We start from the raw sequence: 21,524 nt of genomic DNA on the forward strand, positions 1-21,524 counted from the left end.
AGAAAGCCTCTTGATTGAAGAGCACAGTAATCCTCATTGCCACCTATTGGCCTCATCAGATTTGGTTCCCCTTTCTTTGTTCTTAAGTTCACCCCCCTTGGATCCTGGATCCAGTTCTAGTCTCACCCAACAGACATGATTCACCTGAACATTTTGGGCCTAAAGCTGACTGCATGGTTTCTCCAATTCCATTGATAGCTAGACAGCTCAGGCTTTCCTCCCCTGTCACATTCTTTTATCTTCTCATAAAGCTTCCACTAGGAAGATTTACAAAAGTAAATGGAGTCGATTTGTTTTTTGGGCAAAACAGAAAAATATCAACCCCTTTTTAGCACAAGTACCCATAATTCTTGAAATTTTGCTACTATTTATAGTGAAGGGGCCAGTTCATCAATGGTTAAAGCACAGTTAGCTGGTATTTCCAATTTTCATGTTGGAGTTGACACTTCTGCCTTAACTTCATCATGATTCTGTAAGGCATTTATAAAAGGAACCTTTTTCCTAACACCTCCCTTTAAAGATCCTACTCCACCATTGGATTTGAATTTAGTATTACAAGCCCTGACTCAACCACCATTTGAGTTGTGTGCAAATTGTGAATTAAAATTTTTAACTTGGAAAACTATAAATGTTATGTAGTCCTATCTTCCCTCCATTATTACATGTGGGTTCAGAGCCGATCCTCGGCTCTGACTCGGCCGCTTTTAGAAAGCCTGAAAACTTCTGATTGGCTTGTGGCTAGGAGGTATCCCATGGTGCATGAGCACATTCCCCAGATCTCATTTGCCTCTTCTTCATTCGGAAGCTTTCTTGTTTGGCCGTGGCTAAGTGATACATTTTTTTATTACTATTAATTCCTTTTCAGGAATTTATTGCTTATAGACAATTCTTCTATCATAGCTTATTACTGATAAGTCATTTTGTGACTTCTACCGGATTTGACTTGGTTTTCGTAAGTTGTATCTCTGGGCCTGTTGCTGTGTGGTATCCCACGAGTGTGTGTGTTTTTTGCTTTGACTAGACTAAGTTAGTGGTTCTAGTTTTGTCCCTTTTTTTGTTCTTCACACTAGGTCCGTTTAAGATAGAGGACCTAGCTCTCCTCCTTTCCCTTTTCTTAGAGTGTGTAGGGCTAGATCTGTTTACGTTAGAGGATCTAGTTCCTCTTTTGTTGTGTGAGTGTGTTGGCTTTTCTTGGTTGTCAATATGTCTATGGAATCTAAAGAACACAAACCGTCAGCTTTAAGAAGTGCATTAAGTGTTCACAAAAAATGTTCATAACTGATGGACATAGCGTTTGTATATATTGCTTAGGGGCCATACACCTGCAAAAAACCTGCCTTTTCTGCCTCTCTTTTAGCCCTAGAGTGTTCCAGGAATGGAAGAATAAACTTATCTTAAAAGGTCTGTTGAAACCTTCCTTCGAAGAAGATCTAGCCAGTTCCTCTTCCTCTCCTAAATCATAGTCTTCTAGGAAGGATAAGGGTAAAACTTCAAAATGGCCTTCTCCGGCTCTAACTTCTGCCTCTGAACCACCACAGAAGTTACACAAAGCGGAGTTGGTATCTTTCTCTTCAGCTTCACAGTCTTCGGGGCTGATTGAGATTTTGGACATAGACCCTGCAGTATCAGTAGCAAATGTCTTGGTGCCGATTACTAGCAGCCCTCTTCGGAGCTGGTCAATGGATATTCCACTGGCCTCCCCTAACCTTAAATTGCTGGTACTACAGAGAACAAGGTCACCCACGCTGTCCTCCAGATCCTCCAGGAGTCTATCTGAATCGAGAGAGTGGTGCTCAGACTCCTCAAGTCGTCGGCCTTGCCAAACTTTTTATCGGCTATGACCCACTTGGTCTCTGAGCCGACTCCTTCTACCTATCTTGCTGTGATTCCTCTTCCAACCAAGATTGGGCCTTTGGAGCCGATATTGTCGGTACCGACTACAGTGGAATCTTCGGTTCCAGCACCTTGTGTGGTTGTCTCGGAGCCGAGTTCCACTTGACACTCTCGGTGCCGTCTGAAGTGTCTAGGGTCCAAAGCTCCTCGGTCGGCCTCAATGGAACTGAACTTCTTCGGTGCCGAGTCTCCCTCTTGGTGCGTCGGCCCGAGTGAGCTCGGACCCCACATCATTCTCGGAGCCAATCCTTCTGGAGCCGTCAGCACCGCCAGTTTCTTTGGAACTGAGGCGTCCTTCGGAGCCAGAGGAATTGGTCTTCATGAGGATAAGGAGCATGCTGGATAGCTCATCCTCCCCATGTAGAAGTACTGATGCTATACTCTCTCAAGCACCGACTACAGTCTCAGCAACTTCTCTTCCCCCAGATGGCAGAGACCCACAGCCTCAGGACCCCCACTTGGGTGGCCCCCAATCTTCTGAGGCCTCCCCAGAGAACCCCACTGAGGAGCCCCCTTGGAAGAGATCATGTGAGAGGAAGCATGTAGACTCCCCTGATGAGTCTCTCACATCTGACACTGACCTCGATGAGTCTGAGGGGTCTCCTAAGTCATCCTCTGAAGATGTCTCCTTTGCAGACCTCTTGGAGATCCTCAGGCAGAGAGGCAGCTGGCTCACTGTTACCCTGTCTGATGAGAAGTCAGTGTACCTGAAGGCTTTCTGGTCTCAACCCTCAGCTTCTTGGGTGTCTCCCCCATTTGACAAGTTATTGGATCTTGTGAGTCAGAAGGCATGGTAGACTCCTAATGCCGTGGAACTAGTTCCCAGGAGACCGAACAAGTTTCTTTCCACCCCTAAAGACAAAGAATTTTTATCCAAGGGCTTACCTGTAGATGCCATGGTGGTGGCGGTGGCCACTAAGAAGGAGCTAGCAGAGACTTCTTCTTCTATCCATCTGCCCAATAAGGAATCCCGAATGATGGATAGATACGGGAAGCGTATCTTCTCTTCAGTGGCCTTTACACTCCGATCTCTGAATTATCTATCACACTTCACGAGACTTCAGAGAGATCTCCTGAAGGAGTTAGGAGATACTCTTCAAGGTACCTCTACTGAAGGAGTCCCATCTACAGTATCTACTCAGTTGGCTACCTTAACATCCATTGTTAACTCCTCCATGAGGCTGATCTCATACGTAGCTGATGGTGCGAGTAGGGCAGCCGGTTCAGGAGTTTCCTTAAGGAGACACTCCTGGCTGTGCCTATGCAATTTTGCTGAACCTTTCAAGTCTACATTCACCAATGCTCCCATTGACAGATCCTCCCTTTTTGGACCCAAGGTGAAATATACCCTCATCAGGTGTGAACAGGAAGGAAAGACTCTCTCTGCCTTGGGAGTCCGTTTTACCGTTCCTTCTAGACCTTACCCTAAAGGTCAGAAGAGTGGCAAAATGTGGTTCAAGAAATCACAGAGATCTTTCCAAGAGACACAGGGTGATTCCTCCTTCAGAGGCAGGGGAGGAGGAATAAATGGTAGACATCACCCTAGAGGCAGGGGAGGTCTGCAAAATCAGGGAGGTCGCAATTCCTTTCGTGACCGTCCCTATCAGCGTTTCTGATGTGGAACCCAACTGTGCATCTCTGGAGCTGGTCAGGGGTCGCCTGTCTTTGTACCCAGAAGCCTGGCTAAATATCACCCAAGACAAGTGGATACAAGGCATTATCACCAGAGGTTACTCTATACCCTTTTCCCTTCCACCATGCCCTCCCAAAGGGATCCCAGATGTACCACCCAATTACAGGGATCAAGCAGCTATAGAGGTAGAAAAGCTGCTATTAAAAAGAGTCATCCAAAAGGTCCCAGCAGACCAGACAGGATTCAGAACATACTCCATATTCTTTTTCGTTCCAAAAAGAACAGGAGACTGGAGACCCATTTTAGACCTCAGCAGGTTAAACGAGTATGTAAAGAAGTCCAAGTTCCGAATGGTCACTCTACAATCCATACTTCCTCTGTTAGGGAAGGAAAGTTGTATGTGCTCAATAGCTCTCCAAGATGCCTAGTACCACATCAAGATGGACAAAGCATCAAGGAGTTTTCTACACTTCCGGCTGGGAGCCAATCATTACCAGTTTCGGGCACTGCCTTTTGGTCTCACCACAGCCCCCCGGGTGTTCACCAAATGCATGGCAGTAGTGACAGCCTATTTGAGACGTCAGGGGAATCCAAGTTTTTCCATACCTGGACGATTGGCTCCTGACCGCCACCACCAGGCATCTTCTAGTTCAATCCAGAGACTCCACAATCAAGCTGTGTTCCCAGTTGGGAATCTCTATAAACTGGGAAAAATCCTTAACTTTGCCTGCTCAATCTATAACCTTTATAGGAGCAAACATAGACATGGTCTCTATGATAGCCAGACTACCAACAGACAGAATACAAAATCTTTCACAGCAAATTTACAGGATACTTCCCCTTCGTAGAGTCAAAGTGAAGGTGGTGTTACAACTTCTTGGAACAATGACGTCGACTATAACATTGGTTATATATAACCTTTATAGGAGCAAACATAGACATGGTCTCTATGATAGCCAGACTACCAACAGACAGAATACAAAATCTTTCACAGCAAATTTACAGGATACTTCCCCTTCGTAGAGTCAAAGTGAAGGTGGTGTTACAACTTCTTGGAACAATGGCGTCGACTGTAACATTGGTACCATTAGCAAGACTACGTATGAGAATACTCCAATGGCTCCTGTCTTCCAAGTGGTCTTTTCAGCAGTTGCCCCTGCATCACCAGATACTAATCACAGATTCTTGCAAAAAGGATCTCCGTTGGTGGATTCAGCCATGTCACCTTTCCACAGGGACTCCCTTTGTACCGCACAAACCCAGTGCCACTGTGACCACGAATGCCTCTCAGATAGTGTGTGGCGGGGGCATTATCTAGGCAGGACTGTCCAAGGCACAAGCTAAGATCACGAGGCCCATCTGCATATCATTGTCCTAGAGATGAGAGCAGTGTTTCTAGCTTTGCAAGCACTTCACAACTTTGGATGATAGCTATCCAGAAAGACAACATGTCAGTGGTATGGTATCTAAACAAGCAAGGAGGAACCAAGTCTTACCCCTTATGTCGTGAGGCTCAGCGAGTTTGGAACTGGATGATTTCTTCCCAACGCTTTCTCATTGCAACGCACATCCCGGGAACATCCACCATGATAGCAGACAAGCTAAGCAGGGCAATTTTGTTTCCTCACAAATGGTCTTTGAACCAGAAAGTGGCCCGTCAGATCTTCCACAAATGGGGACAACCCTGCTGTGATCTCTTTACCAGCCCTATCAACATGAAATGCAGCACCTATTTCTCCCTCATTTCCCCTCGAGGAGAGTTTCCGAGAGATACACTCTTCCATGATTGGCCCCCGGGACTTCTTTATGCATTTCCTCCTTTTCCACTCATTCCCAAGGTTATACAGAAAGCAATGTTGTTGGGAAGCAAGATGATCCTCATCACTCCTTACTGGCCTCATCAGATTTGGTTCCCTTTCCTCGGGCCTCACCTGTTAGACTATCCATGGACCCTGGACCCAGTTCCAGACCTCTTGACACACATGTCAGGTTCTCTCCATCCCTGTCTCCACACTCTGAAACTGACAGCATGGCTGCTCCAGTTCCATCTTTAGTCAAGCTTCATGATCTGTCTCCAGCTGTAACCCATATCATTACCTCTTCTCATAAGCTCTCGACTAGAAAATTGTATAACAGCAAATGGAAGAGATTTTCTATATGGGCAGACAACAGAAAGGTTAATCCATTTATAGCTCCTATTCCTATTGTCTTAGAATTCCTATCAGAAGTTTTTCACCAGAGATAAGCAGCTGCTACACTCAGAGTTCAGCTAGCAGCGATATCTAATTTTCATGTGGGAATTAATGATTCTAAACTTATGTCCCACAAATTTTGCAAGGCTTTTCTCAAAGGTTCTATGATGTTAAGACATCCCGTTCAAGATCCTATTCCTCCCTGGGATTTAAATCTAGTCCTTTCTAAACTTACTTCGCCACCTTTTGAACCAGCCCATAGCTGTCAATTGAAATTTCTGTCATGGAAGACTCTTTTTCTGGTGGCGATAACTTCAGCCAGACAAGTTTCCGAACTGCAAGCCCTATCAGTTAAACCCCCATACTTAATTTTTCACAAAGATAGGGTCTCTCTCCGAACGAATCCTTCATTTATCCCCAAGGTCTGCTCCCATTTTCATTTGAATCAAACTATCGAATTTCCAGTATTCTTCCCCAATCACACCAATAAAGCAGAGTATAGATCTCACCAATTGGATGTGCACAGGCAATTGCGTTTCTACATCCACAGAACTAAAGGATTTAGAAAATCAGTACAGCTATTCATTTCCTTTGCTGAAACAAGAATGGGTTTACCAGTTTCTAAGGTCACACTATCAAACTGGATCTCTAACTGCATCTCTTTCATTCATACTTCTGAAGGAAGAGAGTTACCCCTTAAAGTCAGAGTGCATTCTACCAGATCATTTTCTACTTCTGCTGCCTTCCAAGCCAGGACTCTTATTGATAATATATGTGTAGCAGCAGCAACATGGGCTACCCCTCATACATTCATTACCCATTACAAATTGGACCTAACTTCCAGCGGTAGGACCTCATTTGGTTCCTCGGTACTCAGGAGTATTTTCCAGTGAGTCACCCATACAAGATGCTAGGGATGCTGTCCCATGCGTAATAATGGAGGCGAGATAGGACTACATGACATAAAGAAGTTATGTACTCACCATAACGTTCCATGTGTGTAGTCCATCACGCCGAACATTATTACGAACCCACCCACCAGCCCCCTTCCTGGAGGATCTGGAAACAGTTTTCTATCGTGGTTTTTTAACATAAAGGACACTTTTATTAGGATTTTTCTTCCGTACCTCTGCTCTCCTTTTCTACTTTTTCTCTTTTTATAGACTAGCAGCAAACAAGATCTGGGGAGTGTGCTCATACACCATGGGATACCTCCTAGCCACGAGCCAATCAGAAGTTTTCAGGCTTTCTAAAAGCGGCTGAGTCGGAGCCAGAACCCACACATAATAATGATGTAATGGGATCCTATCTCGCCTACATTCACAACTGATGGGCTCGGAGCCGATCCATCAGCTCCGACTCGGCCAACTAATACACTAGCATGAAGTCTCTTATTGGCTGGGCTACTACCTATCCCAGGATGCACTACACCTGCTTCCCCAGATCTTGTTTGCCGCTTTACAAGCTGGACGTGGTCTCGACTTGGCTGGAGCTAAGTGGTCTTTTTTAACCTTTACTGGTCTTTGACCTTGGGTGTTTTCCTCTATATATTAATAAAACAGCTGTTTTAACAGCTATTCTTTGTAAATTTGTTATATCTTTGCGTGCGTGAAGTGATTTCTGGTACTTTATTTTGCAGTCGGGCAAGGCCCGTTTAAGTTAGAGGGCCTTTGCCCTACCTTTGAGTGCTGTTATTTAAGTGGTGTTATTTTTGGTTATTGTTGTTAATTGTTTCTTCAGGCTAAGCCCATTTAAATTAGAGGGCTTTGGGCCGCTGAACTTGTTTTGTTCTGCGTCTGTTCACTGTGTTCTTGTCTGAGGTAATTTTTCCTCTCAGTACTCGTGCCTTGTGTCTCGCGCTCTTCAGTTGGCGCAATCCTTGTTAATAGATTTATATTGCTTGTACGAGGGTCTGTATTATGTCAAAAGAGCAGAAGTCAGGCTTTAAGAAATGCACTCGGTGCAATTACAAAATGTCCATTACAGACAGCCATTCAATTTGCGTGTATTGTTTGGGGCCGAAACATCTACAGGAGACATGTAGTGTCTGTCATGCTTTCTCCTCTAGGGTTCTTCAAGAACGCAAAAACAAACTGATTTTGAAGGGGCTTATTAAACCCCCCTTTGAGGAAGCCTTAGATCCTCCTGTTGCTCCCAAAAAGAAAAGATCGTCGGCTCCGACAAGTCCGTCGGAACCTACTACTAAAAAGCAAAAATTGACTTCTTCTTCCTCGGCTCCACTGACTTCGGGGCCGAGGGTCGAAGGGTCTGCCTCGATACCTCTTTCCTCGGCTCCATTAGTTTCGGAGCCGCAGGTTGGAGTATCGAGAGGTGAATCACCTCCATCGGTTCCAATGGCTTCGGAGCCGGTGGAGGTGTGCAGCTCAGACTCTTCCCCCTCGGCTCCGAAGTAAGCTCCTTCAGCGCCGATGGTGGTCCATGCTGTGGTGGAACCGGCGCCGATAGTGTTGGAGCCTTTTCGGAGCTGGTCCCCTACACTCTCGGAGCCGAGAGGAAAGTCTTCTTGTTTGTCTTCCTCCTCTAAATCCTCGAAACTCTCTGATTCGGACCTGGATAGGGTGATACAGAGGCTTTTCCAGTCTCCAGTTTTTGCTAAAATGGTCTCGGCTCCAGCACAGTTAGCTTCGGAGCCGATCCCCCCTCCAACACATTCGATTCCTCCTCCAACCTCCTCTGAGCTGTTGGAGTCGGTGGTGGTGGAGCAAAGCGGAGCCATACGGTCGGAGCCGAGACCCCTTCGAGGTCTGTCGGTTCCGACTGTGCTTCCTACCCTGTCCTCCGGTTCAGGGTTTGGTACTGCGACTTCTTCAGCCGGGCCCGAGGGGAACACTTTGGGATTGGATGCCTCGGTGCCTAGTCTTCCCCTCGGAGCATCGGCTGCTGGAATTCCCAGTGCCATCGTGGCCTCTAGACCAGTGACCTCCATGGAGTCTGGAGGTCCGGCCTTTGAGGTCATGAGGAGCGCGCTGGCCATGCCTTTGCCGGTTCAGCAGGCTTCTACCTCACCGTCCCTAGATTTGGAGACTGGTGCTTCTGTTGTGTTGCAGTCCCCCGGCAGCGGGGCCCCAGAGCCTGAGGATACCCCCATTGGGGGTTCCCTTCTTCCGGGAGGTCCGTCCGAAACTGCTTCGGACGAACCCCCACGGAAGAAATTGTGCAAGAGGAAGCACGTAGACTCCCAAGATGAGTCTGTTACATCGGATACTGACCTCGATGACGCAGAAGGGTCCCCCAAATCATCTTCGGATGATATCTCTTTCTCAGATATCTTGGAGATTCTGAGACAGAGAGGTGATTGGCAGGCCAAAACCCCTTCAGCTGAGGAGTCGGTCTTCCTCAAGGCCTTTGGGGCCCAGCCCTCCGCCTCCTGGGTGTCTCCGCCCTTCGATGAACTCCTTGATTTGGTTTCACGAAGGGCATGGGAACACCCTGATTCTGTGGAACCGGTGCCTGCGAGACCCAATAAGTTTCTGTCAGCCCCCCCCCCCCCAGAAGGAATTTCTGACGAAGGGTGTGCCTGTAGATGCTATGGTGGTGGCTTCTGCCACACAGCAGGACGTGGCAGAGGCTTCAACGTCTGTCCATCCTCCTAATAAGGATTCCAGGAGCATGGATAGATGCAGGCGTACCCTGTCTTCAGCGGCTTTTACCCTACGGTCGCTGAATTATTTATGTCATTTTACTAGGCTCCAAAGGGACCTCCTTAAAGAGCTAAATGACTCCCTCAATGGTAATCTACCTGAGGCGCTGGCCCCGACTGTTGGCACCCAGATGACTACCCTGTTATCCATCATTAACTCGTCCATGAGGCTCATTTCGTATGCGGCGAGAGTAGAGCAGCGGGAACAGGCGTTGCCCTCAGGAGACACACCTGGTTACGCTTGTGTTCATTTGCGGAGGCCTTCACGTCTTCCTTCACCGACGCCCCCTTTGATGGGTCATCTTTGTTTGGATCCAAGGTGAAGGACACACTAACTCGGTGCAAGCAAGAGGGCAAGACTTTGACTGCCGTTGGGGCCCGTTTTTCCGCTCCTTCTAGGCCTTACCCCAAGGCTCAGAGAGGAGGGAAAATGTGGTTCAGAAAATCTCAGAAGTCTTTCCCTACTCCACCCAGTGATTCCCCCTCCAGAGGCAGGGGGGGGGGATTCTGGAAGACACCGCCCCAGAGGTGGCAGAGGCCCCTGTAAGTCTGGAGACCGCGATTCCTTTCGTGGTTCTTCATACAACCAGCGTCCCTGAGTTGTTGCCCGACTGTGCAACTCCGGAGCCAGTCGGGGGTCGTTTTGCGGCGCACCCACAAACTTGGAAATCCATAACAAGCGATCAGTGGGTGCTTCGCATTATTACCGGAGGATATATCATCCCTTTCAACAAACCCCCCCTTTCCTTAAGGGAAATCCCGGACGTACCACCCAGTCAGCGGGATCAGGCAGCAATAGAGGTTTCAAAGCTGCTAGAAAAAGGAGCCATCCAGCCTGTCCCCACCGACCAGATCGTATCAGGAACTTACTCAAGATTATTTTTGGTACCAAAAAAGACAGGGGACTTCAGGCCCATTTTGGACCTCAGTTCATTGAATCGTTTTGTGCAAAAGTCCAAATTCCGAATGGTCACCCTTCAATCTATTCTTCCTTTGCTGGAGAAAGATGCATGGATGTGCTCCATAGATCTCCAGGACGCTTACTATCACATTCCGATAGCTCAAGAGTCCAGGAGACACTTACGCTTCCGCCTCGGAGTCAGTCATTTCCAATTCCGAGCACTGCCCTTTGGTCTCACCACAGCCCCCAGGGTGTTCACCAAGTGTCTGGCAGTGGTGACTGCTCACCTGAGGAGTCTGGGATTCCAAGTGTTTCCATACCTAGATGACTGGCTCCTTACTGCCACCTCCGAGCATCTACTATTCCAGGCGCTCAACGCCACGTTCACCTTGGGCCATTTCTTGGGGATTACGTTCACCTGGCAAAAATCTGTACTACAGCCATCTCAGCGTATTACTTTTATAGGCACAGACTTAGACACAAAAAGAATGCGCGCCTTTTTACCGGCAGCAAGAATTCAGGTTCTACAAAATCAAGTCAAATCCTGTCTTCCCCTATCAAGAGCCCCGGCCCATCGGATTCTACAACTGTTGGGTTCGATGGCGTCAACCATACTCTTAGTCCCTTTAGCCAGACTTCACATGCGAATATTACAATGGCTTCTGTCGGTTCAATGGTCCTATCAGGAACTTCCTTTGAACCATTTAGTCATGATCACGGAGAGTTGCCGTCGGGATCTGCGTTGGTGGCTTCTCCAATCCAATCTCGACCAGGGGCGACCCTTTATTCCTCAACGTCCCGTTGCCACTGTGACTACGGACGCCTCCCAGGTAGGGTGGGGGGGTCATTACCTGGACAGGTCGGTCCAAGGCACATGGCAAATCCAGGAAAAGCATTTGCATATCAATATCCTGGAGATGAGAGCGGTACTCTTGGTACTTCAAGCTCTCCATCACGCTCTTCCGCAAGGTCCGATTGCTATCCTATCCGACAACATGTCGGTGGTTTGGTATATAAACAAGCAAGGTGGAACCAGGTCTTACCCACTGTGCAGAGAAGCCATGAGACTTTGGCACTGGGCGGTAGCTACCAACCGCTTTCTAATGACTTCAACTACCCTAATATAGACTGGGAACACTACTCAAGCCCAAACACTCTAGCCCAAAAGTTCCTGGAATTCATAAACTAAAATGCAATGGAACAACTAGTCACCATCCCCACAAGAGGAGAAAACATACTTGATCTCATCATCACGAACATGGGAGCACAATGTTCAACGCCGGAAGTATACCCCTCACTGGTGAGATCTGATCACAAACTAATCTCGCTGGAGGTCCTCATCCGCCCCACCGAAATGAAAAGACCACAGTAAAGAACTTCTCGAAGCCGACTTCACACTTCTAAAGACTAGTGTGGTCTCCTTTAAGGCCCCTGAGCCGGTTAACATTACTCAAACCGCTGAATCACTTACAAATGCCTTCTACCAGCACCTGCAGGGCTGCATGGATCAGGCAATCCCAAGCAAAACAAAGACTCTTTGTACCAAAGGCAAGCGTCCAGTCCGGTGGACCCCAGCCATAAACAAACACTACAACAAAAGGAGAAAGCTACTACAAGATAGAGCAAAATCCTTAAAAGGTAAGACACCGCTGATCACTATAAGTAAAAAGCTAAGAGCTCTCATAAAATCATCCAAAGCTAATTTTGAGAAAAAATAGCTAAGGACTCTAAAGACAACCATAAGGCATTCTTTAGCTATGTCAGAAACCTAGGAGGAAACTCCCAGATATGCTCAGAATTAGTTCAAAATGATGTGAAGATTACTGATCCTACAGACATTGCCAACATACTGGCTGAAAGGTTCAGTGCAAACTTCTCCCCTTCCCCTAAAGGAGAGATATCTATACCAAATGATTGTAGCCCCCAAACATCTCTAACGCCCAGGTGAGAATTGCTCTCTCAAGGCAAAGAACACAGCATCCATGGGACCTGATGGTGTCCCCGGCTGTGTGCTCCATGAACTCAATGAGGAATTAAACCCACAGTTAGGACAGCTGTTTAATCTTAGTCTCACCTCCGGATACGACCCAGGAGTGGCGCTGGCGACTGTGGTCCCACTCCACAAAGGCGGTGCCTCCACCGACCCTGGAAATTACCGTCCCATTAGCTTGACAAGCCTTATCTGCAAAGCCATGGAGAGGATCATAATGGATCTCATAAATAAAGACATAGGGAACTTGCAGACTTTGGATCCAACCCAGTTTGCCTTTGTCAAAGGCAGATCATGCCTTCTAAACTTGGTTGACTTTTTCGAAACAGTCACCAAGGCCATTGACGAGGGAAAGGCAGTCCATACAGCCTACCTAGACCTGGCGAAGGCTTTTGATACAGTACCTCACTCAGGTATCATTGAAAAACTCATCAACTTAAATGTAAACCCATACATTACAAGATGGGTTGCAAACTGGCTGAGTGACAGAACCCACAGGGTCAGAGTTGCTGGCGCCATGTCAGACTCAAAGCCTGTCACAAGTGGTGTCCCACAGGGCTCAGTCCTGGGCCCACTCTTGTTTGGCATCTACTTTTCTGAAGTACAAGCAAACACAGGAGGGTTATGGCTGACAAAGTTTGCAGATGACTGCAAACTGGGCGCCGTAGTTGAAAACACATCCGACACAGATATCCTTCAGAAGGGTCTCACAGAAACGGATAACTGGTGCCAGAGCCATGGCCTAAAGTTAAATGCCAAGAAATGCATAGTCATACCCTTCAGGAAAAATAAGGTTACCCCTAGCTACCATATAGGTGGCAATCCCCTGAACACAGAAGAAGTTATTAGGGACCTGGGAACCCAGGTTGACAGTAGCCTTTCATTCGACACTCATATTGCTAAGGTAGTTAGGAGGACCTTCTACATTGCCCACCTTATCATGAAGGGATTCACATCTAGATCAAGGGAAGTCATAGTCTCCCTATACTCATCACTCATCAGACCAATGATCGAGTACAATGCCCCATTGAATGTATCTGACCCGACACTTGCAGCAGCTGGACAGGCCACAAAAGTTCCTCACCAAAAGGATAAAGGGTCTCAAAAATCTGTCTTATGCTGCCCGACTGAAAGAACTCCAGTTATATTCAGTTGCTTACCGCTTGCTCAGAGGTGACCTATGCCTGACATACAAGGCCATGTCAAACCCAGATTTGATGAACATGCTTCATCTCAAAAAATCTAGATCCCTCAGAGCCACAAGGACGGGAGACTTAAACCTCGACACGGTTATTAATAGGACATGCTGGAGGGATAGATTCATCACCCAAAGACTCCCTATGCTGTGGAACAAAATCCCAGTTTATGTGAGGCAGAGCACCTCACTGGCCTGGTTCAAGAGGAATCTTGACCAATGGATGGGAGATCGCAGATACACCTCAGGGGTTACCTCAGTGTCACTGCTCGACAGAGGCACAGCAAAATAATGGGCATAGTTTCTCCAAACTAAAGGGGTGGCGTAAGCCACAAAACTATGGGCTAGGCTTATAAATGCCCTCGGGCAGATAGCCCAGTATGAACCTATGAACCTATGAACCTATTATACGTCAATGTGTGAACTGTTAGGTGTAGCACAAATGTGGCATCATTTTGTCTTGCATGTCAAATATCTCACCTAGTATAGAAAATGTTATTAGTTGTCATGGTCTATCCCATTTCTGTTATATGCTTCCACAGCAAATTGTAAACCGAATGTGCTTAGGGGTACTTAAGTACTAAAATACAGAAATGTGTAAAGTTTACTCTTTCAAAACTGTTATTTTTCATAGTTAGATTGTGTCAGTTTTCTACCCTTTAAAATGTTTTCATCTTGGAGAGTCAGGATCATAGAATAGTCTATCAGTTAGCCCAAGGGGACCAGGTCTGTGCTTGTAAAATGTAGGTGGTACAGGAGAACCGAAAGATGTACCATTTCCAGTGTGATAATGTAATGAACTCCTACTCCTAACAGCCTTAGCTAGTCACTGGATTGGATGCTCATCAAGTCTCTGACAGTACTGAGTAGCATTATTTGCGTGATTTATGACAGCATTTAACTTTCCTCTGTTTAGGATTTTGCAAATTTAACAAATATATACAAGTCTGTGATATGGATCCTAACAGGTAAATCTACTATACCAAGAAAGATGAGGCAAGATTTCACCATATCTGCATTATTACATGACCTATATATGGAGTCCATTCCTGTGTGATTAGGAAAGAGGAGGTTTTGGTCACTTGTTCAGTATACAAGCTCAGTTTGTAAACATACAATATCTTGCTGATCCTAAGATATTCATGTACCCTCTCTTACAATTCTTTCTCAGTTTAAAAGCATATTTAGATAGGCTTTAAATCCATCAAAACTGGTTGATTTACATGCATGAGGAAATTTTCCTGCAATTTTAGAAAATATTTAGGTGGCTTGATTACCCTTATATTACCTAGGTGCTAGACTTAGAAAGCATTGCCTTTTTGAAGTTTAATAATTTAGAAACTGTCTCAGTGAAAGGTGAAAATGGAAAGAGGGTGAGATTTAACATATGTAAATCTGTTGTTTGCCATTAACCCAAATGGCATCATGGCTCCAGACTTTTCATTTATCCTATTGGCATACAGGATTTATGGATTTTTTTTTGGAAGATTTAGAAGTAATGGGTGATCTTATAGTACTTTGGTGGCCCTAATCATTTGAGGACAATTGAATTTCTAGATTTTGTGTTAATGGTGACTGCTACTTGAAAATCTTTTGTACACATTATTGGAAGAAATCTGGGGAGATGACCAACTGCATCCTTTCTGTAGTATGAAAATATTGGCAACAGTATATGTAGAAACAAGTTTTAAACATTTTTAAAGATGGTATTATAGACACCAGGAGGAATGAATTAATATAATTTTAGAGAAGCACCACTAAGTTATTCTGGACTGACAAATTAAAGGTGTAAATTATGTACTCTGTATGTAGTCACAAATTCAGCTCTACCTGAAAACACAAATTTAGAAAGTAGTTTAGATTGGGATATATGGATCAAGGACTTATTTATTAGTTGCTGTCTTGCACACAGTATTGTGAGTAACATTATGTTGTCTAGTAGTCGATTATGATAGACTGTTTGATCACTTAATTCACTCAAATTGCAAAGACACTCACAGAAATACAGAGAAAAACCTTTACTTAGGCACTGTTTGAATCCTAGAAATTAATGTATAATATTAGCTGTCATTTTGCATGGTATGCTGGAGGTCTTTGGTTCGAGTCCCAAATGGAAACTAATAATCTGAAGTAGTTAACTTCATTTGTACATCAACCTATGGGTATCGGATCCATATTGGATCCGAGCCGGCAGCTTCAAACAGCTAAGATTGGTGCTCCAAGCTCCTCCCCTTTACCCATAAACCCCTGCTATCCCTTCCTGACCTCAGATCTCATTTGCCGTGGTTCTGAACAGCAGCTTTGAACGAGCTTCCAGGTGTAGGATAGGAGTTTGTGAGAAAAATCTTTTCTTTTCTGACTTTTTTTGTCAGAAATTTGTTGTGTGTGTGTTATCTCACCTAGCTAGATTAGCGTACCTTTGTTTTGTTAGTGTGTTTTAGTGTATTCCCTTCCCATGTGTGTGTGTTAAGGTGTGTCAGTTTTGGGGCCTAGTGTGTGGGTAGGATATGTCTGAGGCACCCAAAGCTTTCTTTTCTAAATGTACCGAGTGTGGCCATAAGCTGTCCCCAGTGGATGGCCACACTTGGTGCGTTATTTGCCTTGGGGTTGAACATCTCTCCTCGGGCTGCACTATTTGTGCAGCATTCAACCCCAGGGCCATCAGGGACAGGAGGTCGAAGCTGATTCTGGCGAGACTGTTACCCCCGGACTTGGCTTCATCCTCCGGTCCCTCTGTGGCTCTTGCCGAGGCTTCGGCAGCACCACCTTCTATCCCTCTGGCCGGGACTCACCCTCTCACCCTTGGCCAAGAGGAGAGGGAAGCTAGGAAGGAGAAGCGGAAACATCACAAAAGGCGGGTCGAGACCTCTTCCTCGGCGCCACCATCTAAGCGAGCTTCTCCGCCTATGGCCTCCGGATCTTCTCCTTCCTGGCTCCGATCTCCCCGTTTCTCGCCAGAGGAGGAGGAGACCTGGTCGCCTTCGAGGTCATTGATGTGGCATTCCCAGCCTGCCTCAGTGGCCTTGTCAAGGTCTACCTGTAGCATCTCCGATGCAGACTTGGACCGGATGATGCGTAGGTTCCTCCAGGCCCAGATGCAGATGGGAGTGCTCCTGCCTCCCCCCTCCAGGGGGGAGCTCGACCCCCTTTTTTGCCCCGATTGCTCCTTCTCTGACCCACTATCAGGGTTCAGAGCCTTCGGAGCCAGGTAGCGTTGGAGCCGGGGGAGCATCGGCGCCAATAGTGTCCGGTACTAAGGCTCCGATGGCACCCTCAAGTCTATCGGGTCCCTTTTCTTTGGATCCGAGCTCGCGGAGCTGAGAGCTGAGCTTCGGATCCAGAGGTGTCAGTATGACTTCGGCTCCATCGCGGTCGGAGCATGCTGGCCCTACAGATCCGACCGCCTCGGTGCCGGCCCCAATCCACACATCGGATCCGAGGGAGGTTTTGCTCTCGGATCCGAGAGAGAGTAGCTCTCCTTCAGCATTTGATGTTGTGGAGAGGGTATTGTTGAGGGACTCCAGGCCCCTGGCTTTGGCTACGGCTCCATCCTGCACTCAGACGGGTCTACCTTCCATCACCCGGTCCCAGCCTGCGCAGATGTCCCAGATTGTTCCCTTGCCGGAACAGGATGTAGTTGGTGAGGCCTCCTCGGACAGCCCCCCTGAGGAGGGTCCTCACAAACGCAAGTACAAAAGGAGGCACTTGGACTCACCTGAGTCCTTGACAGAGGACACAGACGTGGAGGAAGGGGAAGGTTCCCCAAGGTCACCCCCCAAAGACGTCTCCTTCGGAGACATCATGGAAATGCTTCGGATCAAAGGGGGGTGGTCAGCCCCAAAACCTTCTTCTGATGAGTCTGTGTTTCTGGAGGCGTTTAACGCAGGCCCATCTACCTCTTGGGTGTCCCCTCCCACCGACTCCCTGGTAGACCTGATTACTACCAGGGCGTGGAAGGAACCAAACACTGTGGAGCCCATTCCAAAGAGGCCTGACAAAATTCTCAGCCCCCCTTCGGATAAATCATGTTGGAGCAAGGGAGCCCCGGTAGATGCCATGTTGGTGGCAGCTGCTAACAAAAGGGAACTGGCCCAGGAGAGTTCCTCGGTCCATCCTCCATACAAGGAGTCTCGGACAATGGACCGTCTGGGGAAGTGGGTGTTTGCTTCACCCACCTTCTCTGTGATGTCGCTGAATTATATGGCACACGTGATACGACTCCAGCGGGATCTCATCAAAGAATATGCTGGGTCACCCCCAGAGTCCATGTCGGTGGAGGATAAGAAAGTGTTCTCAACCCGAATGGCCACTCTCAAATCTTTCTCTAACACCTCTATGCGGTTACTATCCCATGCCATGGAAGGAGCCGCTAGAGCCAGCGGAGCAGGCGTCATCCTATGGCGACAGGCGTGGCTCCGTCACTGTGATTTCGCGGAACCTTTCAAGGCATCATTCGCAAATGCCCCATTTAATGGTTCTGCCCTTTTTGACAAGACCGTACTCGACACATTGGTCCAGAGCAAGAAAGACGGGAAGACATCTGCTGTCGGAGTCTGCTTCTCTGCTCCCCAGAGGTCCTTCTTGAGGAACCAAAAGGTACAGAAGACGATGTGGTTCCGGAAGTCTCAACAATCCCGTTTTGCTCCGGACCCCTCGTCCTTCAGAGGCAGAGGAGGACAGAGTGGGCGCCGCCCTAGAGGCAGAGGGGGTCCGAAGAACTTTGGGTCCAGAGAACCACTCTCTGATTGGCCCACGCAGCAACCCTAAAGGGTTACCCGACTGCTCCACTCTGGAGGCAGTCGGGGGCCATTTCTCAAGGCACCTAGCAGTTTGGGAGTCCATTACAACATATCACTGGGTGCTTCAGATCGTATCCAGAGGCTATAAGATTCCCTTTCTCAATCCCCCTCCCACTCCCCAAAGCCTCCCCGATGTCCCATCCAATCAAAGGGAGGCGGCAGCTGAGGAAATCCTCCAGCTGCTAGAAAAAAGAGCAATCCAGCACGTCCCCCCAGACCAGTCTGGATCAGGCTTTTACTCCAGGTTCTTCTTGGTGCCAAAAAAGACAGGGGACTTAAGACCAATCCTCAACCTGTCCTTCCTAAACCTGTCAGTAGCCAAAGAAAAGTTCCGGATGGTCACCCTCCAATCCATTCTCCCACTTCTGCAGGAGAACAACTGGATGTGCTCCTTAGACCTCAAGGATGCGTACTACCACATTTTGATGGACAGACGATCCAGGAGGTTTCTCCACTTCTGGCTAGGAGCCAGCCATTACCAGTTCAGGGTCCTTCCCTTTGGTCTCACCACAGCCCCCAGGGTGTTCACCAAGGTTTTGACAGTTGTAGTGGCCCACCTGAGACTCCAGGGAATTCAGGTCTTTCTGTACCTGGACGACTGGCTCCTGACCACCCCCACCAGGCATCTACTATGTACAGCCAGAGATTACTTTCTCCATCTAGCTCCCCGGCTGGGGATCACGATCAACATCAGAAAATCTTCCCTTCTTCCAACCCAAATCCTAGATTTCATTGGAACAAGATTGAACACAAACCAGCTTCTAGCCTTCTTGACTCCGGACTGGCTTCGAACTCTAAAGCTCCACATACTGGCCCTTCTACAATCCCCAGCTCCCTCTGTGGAATTGGTCCTGAGGGCTTTAGGCTCGATGGTGGCAACTATCAACCTTCTACCCTTGGCACGCTTGAATATGAGAGTTCTTCAATGGACCTTGCAAGTCCAATGGTCCCTCCTGCGACATCCCCTGAGCTTCCCCGTTCCCCTCAGCAGGGTTTGCAGGAAAGCCCTCTTATGGTGGTTCCAGTCCCCGGACCTCCAGAAAGGGCGCCCCTTCTCTATGTCCCCTCCTCTAGCCATGGTGACCACGGATGCTTCTCGTCTCGGATGGGGGGGCACTGCATGGGCAGGACTGTCCAAGGCATGTGAACCCATTCGGAGACCTTTTTGCATATCAATGTCCTAGAGATGAGAGCGTTGCTTTTGGCATTGCAAGCACTTCACAGCCTTCTTCCCTTGGGGACAATTGTGATTCAGACAGACAATATGTCGGTTGTCTGGTAAATCAACAAACAAGGGGGAACCAGGTCCTATCCACTTTGTCGGGAGGCCATGAGATTGTGGGAATGGGCGATATCCAACAACCGCTTTCTCATAGCGGCACACATTCCGGGCCGGTCCAACATCTTGGCAGACATACTGAGTCGAACCATCCTCTCACCGTACGAGTGGTCTCTGAACCCCAGAGTAGCAAAGCTAATCTTCTCCCAAGTGGGGTCAACCTCGTTGCAATCTTTTCGCCTCGCCTTCAAACGCAAAGTGCAGCGACTACTTCACTGTAATTCCCCCACCTGAGGAATCCCTCAGAGACGCTCTGGTGCATGTTTGGCCACCCGGTCTACTTTATGCTTACCCTCCTCTTCCCCTGATGCTAAAGTTCTTACAGAAAGCCCGACGGTTGGGGAGCAGAATAATCCTCATTGCCCCATTCTGGCCTCGTCAACCTTGGTTCCCATGTCTTTGGTCTCATCTAGTGAATTCCCCATGGATTCTAGATCCCATCCCAGATCTGATCTCTCACCCATCAGGCCTGTCAATCCCGAACCTGGACAACCTCAAGCTTACAGCTTGGTTGATCCAGTTCCACTGATAGCTAGGACTCCCGGTATCTCGTCCCCTGTCAAGGCTATACTAGTAGCTGCTCACAAGCCATCTATGAGAAGGATTTATAATAGCAAATGGAAGCATTTTTCTATTTGGGCGGAGCATCAAAACTTAGATCCCTTTACAGCTCCATTGCCAGCAGTATTAGATTTTCTGTCAGGCTTATTCGACCAAGGTGCTAGCTCTTCTATGGTCAAAGTCCAGCTGGCTGCAATCTCTCACTATCATGTTGGGAGTGATCTCGGCCCTTTGACCTCGTCTAAATTATGTAAGACCTTCCTAAAAGGCACTTTTCTTTTAAGGCCTCTGGTTAAAGATGCAGTCCCTCCTTGGGACTTAACCCTTGTCCTTCAGTCTCTGACAGCTCCTCCCTTTGAGCCTGCAACTTCGGTGGATCTGAAATACTTATCTTGGAAGACAGTTTTTCTTGTTGCCATTACTTCGGCCAGAAGGGTTTTGGAACTTCAAGCCCTTTGCGCCAAGCCACCATATTTGATTTTTCACAAAGATAGAGTTTCACTCAGGACCAATCCCTCCATTCTGCCCAAAATTGCTTCGGAGTCTAATACCAACCAATCTATTAATTTACCAGTCTTCTTTCCAAATTACCAGAATAAAGGTGAATACAGGTTACACTCTCTAGACGATTCTATTTGCACAGGACAGCTGATCACAGGAAATCAGACCAGCTTTTTGTATCCTTTGCTAAACCCACTTTGGGAAAACCTGTATCAAAAGTCACTTTGTCCCGATGGATCTCACAATGTATCCTTTTGGCATATGAGAGTTCTGGCCGGTCTGCACCTCAAGGAGTCCATGCCCATTCTACTCAATCAATCTCTACCTCTGCTGCTTTTCGATCTAGGGTGTCATTGGATGACATTTGTTCAGCAGCCACTTGGGCTTCATCTCATACATTCATAAACCATTGCAAATTGGATATTGTTTCTAGAGGGAGAGCATTCTTCGGCTCTGCAGTGCTCTGGAACATCCTTCCATGAGGATCTCCCAAGAATTAGGTAGCTGGGGACTCTGTCCCATAGGTTGATGTACAAATGAAGTTAACTACTTCAGATTAAGAAGTTATGTACTCACCATAACATTCCATCTGAGTAGGTAAACTTCATTTGTCAGCAACCGACCCCTCCTCTGTCCCCCTAACCCATATGGATACTCAAAGGAATCCTGCTTGTCATTGCGGATTGTCGTAGGTTAGAGTATGGAGGTGGTTCTTTGGTGTTCTATGCTTTTATGCTGATAAGCAAACTCGATCTGAGGTCAGGAAAGGATAGCAGGGGGTTATGGGTAAAGGGGAGGAGCTTGGATCTCGGATCTTAGCTGTTTGTAGCTGCCGGCTTGGATCTGATATGGATCCGAT

The 21,524-nt window shown here is 47.4% G+C and overlaps 1 protein-coding gene across 3 annotated transcripts in view; it reads left to right on the forward strand.

Moving 5' to 3' along the window:
• The window catches only part of MINDY4B (MINDY family member 4B), a 1,400,689-nt gene that overhangs the window by 247,863 nt on the left and 1,131,302 nt on the right, over window positions 1-21,524 (forward strand). The window lies entirely within an intron of this gene.

The sequence above is a fragment of the Protopterus annectens genome, chromosome 4.part1, assembly GCF_019279795.1.
Source record: "Protopterus annectens isolate FY-2018-M chromosome 4.part1, PAN1.0, whole genome shotgun sequence".
NCBI classification, from domain to species: domain Eukaryota; kingdom Metazoa; phylum Chordata; order Ceratodontiformes; family Protopteridae; genus Protopterus; species Protopterus annectens.